The sequence below is a fragment of the Engystomops pustulosus genome, chromosome 6 (genome assembly GCF_040894005.1).
Source record: "Engystomops pustulosus chromosome 6, aEngPut4.maternal, whole genome shotgun sequence".
NCBI lineage: Eukaryota > Metazoa > Chordata > Amphibia > Anura > Leptodactylidae > Engystomops > Engystomops pustulosus.
Genome location: NC_092416.1, coordinates 138,442,845 through 138,448,844, shown reverse-complemented (window position 1 = coordinate 138,448,844; position 6,000 = coordinate 138,442,845). Strand labels below are relative to the sequence as shown.

At 48.9% G+C, this 6,000-nt stretch overlaps 1 protein-coding gene across 7 annotated transcripts in view; it reads left to right on the top strand.

Moving 5' to 3' along the window:
- Positions 1-4,456: 4,456 nt before the first annotated feature.
- HDAC5 (histone deacetylase 5) overlaps positions 4,457-6,000 on the top strand; it is a 64,646-nt gene continuing 63,102 nt past the window's right edge. For 2 of the 7 annotated variants that reach the window (XM_072111303.1, XM_072111302.1), the window contains exon 1: positions 4,459-4,836. The gene's annotated coding sequence lies outside the window, so the exon portion shown is untranslated. Of the gene's footprint in view, positions 4,837-6,000 lie in introns of all 7 variants that reach the window. The other 5 variants (XM_072111305.1, XM_072111306.1, XM_072111300.1 and 2 more) reach the window with 4 other exon arrangements.

Here is a 6,000-nt window from a genome sequence, read left to right as displayed (position 1 = left end):
AGCACCGGCACCTCCGCAGCCTCGGAACAGCAACGCCGAGAGAAGGAGGCCCAGCGCTACATGGCCGGCCGGTCTAAAGAGGGAGCCTGGGTGAAGCAAAACCGCACCACTGGCATGGTCCGGTACTTCGACCGGCAGCGTGGCTATGGCTTTGCCACTCAGGACTATACTGGACTGGAAGTATTTATCCCCCGCCGGTCCGTCAAGAGGCCTGACCTTCCGGAAAGCCTGCACAATTTGAGACCGGGGGAGTGTATCGAATTTTCCCTGCAGGAGGGACCTCGAGGGCCGTGGGCAGCTGGCGTGATCCGGATCCCAGACTCCGATGAGGACCGCTACCCATCGGGCGATGAGCTGTATGAGGACGACGAGTGGCCGAAATCCCCGAACACCTCTTCTTCCTCGGCTGCGAGTCCCCGGGCGGTGACCCACGTGAATGCTCCATCCACGGTGATCGTGAGTACGGGTCCCATTGCCATTCATGGGCCGGGCATGATCCAGGGCGCCACCCCCACCGTCTCCCCTGCCGGGAGCGTGGCCAGATCCCGCAGTTCTTCCGTGGGAGAAGACATCCCGGCTAGTGAACCTTGTCCGAAGGTTCCGACTAGGCCCACATCTCCACTTGCCGGTTACCAATGGGGTGACGACCCGGCCGCAGAAGAACCGGAGCTGGAAGGAGCTGCGGCGCTGCCGCAGGTTCCCATCTATTTACTTCTGGACCCCTCCGTGGTCCCTGGCTCAGTTGAGCCCCCGGCTGGAGCAGCCGACATCCCGGGCGACAGCGCTCCTCCCCCTGAAGGTCCGGAGGCTGCTGTTGAACTTGCAGTACCTGCTACTGCCACCGGGTGTCCCCAGCCGGCACCTACTCCCGCTGAGGATGCACAGGATTCCCTGCTGACTTTGGATCCTGTCCCTGCTGAACCCAGCGATACTGAGTAACCCCTGATGGGCTGAAAGCCTTCTTCAGGTACTGTGTACATATTGTATATTTATTTCCATTATCCCTACAGAGCCAGAAACTTTCCTGAGACTCTTACCCTTATTTATCTCAGTCAAGAGATTTTCCACTGTCATGTGCTATGATAGCACCCCTTCCTCTGCCACAGCAGAGATTCCTTCAAAGGACTCTGTCCCTCTACACATAGAGGAGACCCTTTGCATCTTTATTGCACTTTTCCCCACATCAAGGGCTGTACGCAGAAGATGGACTTTGCTATTAAAGACCTTCTGTGAGACTTTTGCCAACTCCAAGGAAAAGTTGCTACTTTATTGACTTCTTCTATTGCACTTAATGCCTTCCTTTTAGGTATGGACATTCTGCATGCACTTTTATGCCTTTTCCTTTTCAGGTAAAGAGACATTTTATCCTGCTACCCTGAGTAGCCTACCTCTGTAACGTTTGTAACGTTCAAGATATGTACCCATTGGGCTCCCAAGCCAATGTGAGTTCACAAAATGTTTGCACACTGTCAATTTATGCCAGTAGTTTGCATTAACCTTTGATAGGCTTTTCAGATTGTAGTGTGGCTGTGTCGGACCGTCTAATCTATGTAAAACCCTGACCGCTATCTTATGCCTCAAATTGTTTTATGTGATGTCATATGTGTCAGCCAATCACATGTATTGCATCCTGTCTCTGTGAGCTGAGAGGTAATTGGAGGAGCAGCCACCACCTGACCAAGGGGAGATAATAAAACCCCTGGCCAGGAATGTTCTAGAGAAGACTCTTAGAGGAGTTCCAGTCAGACCAGAGAGTCTGAACAAGTTAGACAGAGAGAGAGGAAAGGGGTATCATCCTACCTTCAAGGGTGATACCTGAAGCAATCCAGGACAAGCTGAAGCATCCTTCCAGGACACAGCTACCTCCCAGCCTGCCATTGCATCCAGGCTGGTGATCTACATCCTGTGGCTCCCTCCAAATACCTCTCCAGTACTCCACCATCTTGTTAAAGGCACGTTGCTGATGTTCCTGTCGGTTCCAATAAAGAACTGTAAGTGTTTCTGTTCAACCTCTGCCTCCGTCTGGTCCCTGCTACTCCGGCTGTCACCATCACGGGCACCCTGTCCACCACACAGAGACTCATACTCTAGACACCAAAGGGTTGCCCCAGGGAGATCCGCTATAGCAGTCTCTCCCTCATAATTTCTTGCCAACACCACCCTGCTGGAGACCTGCCAGGCTGTAGGACAGCCCTCCGGTTCCCCATACCAAGCACCGTGACACAAGCGTGCTTAGGCCGCAACCGCCAGCCACTCAGGTACTGCGGGCCCAGGCTGTCTCCAGGCCCCAAGAAAAGGCTAGGCCCCGGTGGGGGATGTTGCATATACACATAGACACACACACACAAGCACAAGCATATATATACACATAGACACACACACACAAGCACAAGCATATATATACACATAGACACACACACACAAGCACAAGCATATATATACACATAGACACACACACACAAGCACAAGCATATATATACACATAGACACACACACACAAGCACAAGCATATATATATAATACACATAGACACACACACACAAGCACAAGCATATATATACACATAGACACACACACACAAGCACTAGCATATATATACACATAGACACACACACACAAGCACAAGCATATATATACACATAGACACACACACACAAGCACTAGCATATATATACACATAGACACACACACACAAGCACTATATATATATATATATATATATATATATATATATATATACACACACACACATACCCAAGCATAAGCACACATATATATATATATATATATATATATATATATATATATATATATATATACGCACAAACATAAGCATATATATACAAAACACACACACATTAGCATATATATACACATAGACACACACACACAAGCACAAGCATATATATACACATAGACACACACACACAAGCACTAGCATATATATACACATAGACACACACACACAAGCACTATATATATATATACACACACACACATACCCAAGCATAAGCATATATATACACACACACAAGCATATATATATATATATATATATATATATATACATATATATATATATATACACACACAAACATAAGCATATATATACAAAACACACACACATTAGCATATATATACAAACACATGTAAATAATAGTACTTACTTTTTTGATTTCCAGCGTGGCGGCTGTGTAGGCCATCAGCTGGGTGGTTCGGCGTTCGGGCGGGCAGGTGGGTTCGCGGGCGGTTGGCAAGTGCGGGGGGCGGGCGGTTGGCAAGTGCGGGGGGCGGGCGGATGGCAAGTGCGGGGGGGGCGGGCGGATGGCAAGTGCGGGGGGCGAGCGGTTGGCAAGTGCGGGGGGCGGGCGGTTGGCAAGTGCGAGGGGCGGTTGGCAAGTGTGGGGGGCGCGCGGGGATAGTGCGGTGGGGGCGGGCAGTGTGGTCGGAGGTTCCTTGTGCCAGCGGCTGGGAGGGAAGTTCAGTATTCGGGGTGGGTCAGTCACGGGGTGGGTGGTCGGTCCCCTTTGTCGGCCGGCGTATGGGAGGCTGTTTGGGAGGGAGTAGGCGGGTTAGGCACATGCGGCCGTGCGTCCCCGGGCCCCTTAAGTTCACGGGCCCCGTAGCAACCGTTACGGCTACTACGGTGGTAGTTACGCCACTGCTGAGGACCCCTCTCCACGACCACTCCAGTACCAGAATCTGCTGTTGACCGTTCTGGCGCGTTGCCTGCTACCTGTTGTTCAATAAAGAGCCGTGAGATATTTTGCACAATGTTGCCTCTGTCTGAGCAGCTTCTCCCTCCATTTTTCTGGCACAGACCACCTGTGGGAGACCTGCACGGATCTAGGACAGCCCTCCGGTCCCCATACCAAGCACCGTGACATAAGCGTGCCCAGGCCGCAACCGCCAGCCACTCCGGTATTCTGGGCCCCGGGTGACTCCAGGCCCCAAGAAAAGGCTAAGCCCCAGTGGGGGATGTTGCACATGTCACAATGATGCACGGAAGAGACATCACATAACCATGGACAGATTTCTACCCACTTGAAGTAAACAATAAAGCTTCATCATTGGACTCACATCTAAGTAAGTATAAGAATTTTTTTTAAAATATATTTTACTCCACATATAGACCGTAAATAGGTGAGTTTGGGACCCTAAGGACCTGTAATTTGGACTATACTTTCATATTAGACCAGAATGTGGGCCTGGGGAAGGTGTGATACATATATACTAATGATTACAGGACTGATTTATTCCACTTCCTAATATGTTCTTCCAGATGGAGGGAAGCACAACACTGCAGTATTGAGACTACTAGGATCGTGCAGGAGTAAAGGACAATGTGACGTCACAGCTCGGCTGTAGCTTCTGCCGGCAGCGGCCCCTTTATAGAGATGCAGGCTCTATATTCGTTCGGCTCCGCCCCTCTATTTGCAAGTCCCGCCTGTTCTCTGACAGAATCTATTTTTGGACCACGGAGTCACGTGACTCGGGTGACGTCACTGAATGTTGTTGTTGGTGAAGAGACTGCTAGAAGGAAAGGGAGAGAGACAGCCGGATACAGAGACGGCAAGTAAGTGAGGGGCCATGAGGATGAGGATGGACCGGGAGGCAGTCTGACAGGAGAGAGCTGCTGCCCCGTTACGTGACAACCTGATGTAGGTGACTATGGACACTCCCTCTAAGGAGACAGCAGAGGGGATAGGAGAGACAGCCATCCTCTCTGAGTGACTCAAGAGACAGCCTAGAAGACACTCCATCTATGAGACGCTGAATGAGAGAGGCAGGCAGCTGCTGCAGGAGACATCACAGGAGACAGCAGGGAGAGCGCAGGTGAGTGACACCTGTTATGGAGGGGGTGGATTCCCATCATCCTCATCATCATCACTATGAGATTGCTTGTTGTTACAGTGTATTGTTACTATGAGTTTCTATGTTGCATCTGATGGAGATGCCGAGGACTGGATTAGGGTTAGTGCCTGTAAGTAAGGTCCTGGGGTCGTGAGGGGGGAGATCAGGGTCTATCAGGATAAGGTAGGTGCAGCACAGGTAATGATCACACATCATCCATCACATCAATGGGCGATAGAGGAGAGAGGGCTGCTGCTGCTGATGATTCCTCTGCCTAATGGAGGAAGGGCCCCCTGTAGCACCTCAGCGGAGCAGATCCAAAGGGTGAGGAGTCGAGGATTCAGTCTCTTATAGAGATTGTAGAAGTCATGCCCTTTGTGGTCCAGTTAGTCCCAGAATACCATTACCTTATTGGTTCTGTTCAGTCCAGCCTCCTGGTTTCTCACCTGTATGTGTCCAATGACATGTGTTATATATGATGGAAGTCATGACTTATTATGTCACTGCTTATCTGTGGATGGAAGGTGAAAACCTTAGTTGTCATTCCCTGGTGAATAGAAACCGATGTAGTGACTGAAGCAGAGAACTGGGAATCAGAGGGTTAACAAGTAGTGTATGGGATGTTATTGGGGTAATAAAAGGCGTAAAAAGGAAAATAAACACTGAGAAGTATTTTCTCTCTTCACCGAAAGTGGGACCAGCGTCCGTCAGGCAGAGCCAGAGAAAGGGGCTGTGCCTCAGAATTGTAAGTTTAGATAATTATGTTGATATAGATTTAAATTTTTTAGATTTTATGTTTTTAGAAGATAAAAAATTCATCACTGAATGATTCTGATTTGTCTTATAATGGAACGGTGAAGGGGAAGTGAATATGGAGAGCGGGATAATCTAGTGCACTCAAAGGGAAATCCATCACCGTCCACTAACCTGCTTGTTGATGGTTTCCAAGTGTCATTTCTTCTTATATGAGGCTATGATATAATAAAGACAGATTACAGAGGCAGTTTCTTCATGGACCAGTCCATTGCTATGAATGGACCTATAGACAACCATGAGATCAGTTCTAGCAATAAGGAATATCCTGGATGATATAAAGACAGAGCAGATGTAACAATGTGAAGAGTTGTTTTTCCTTAAAATTTGTGA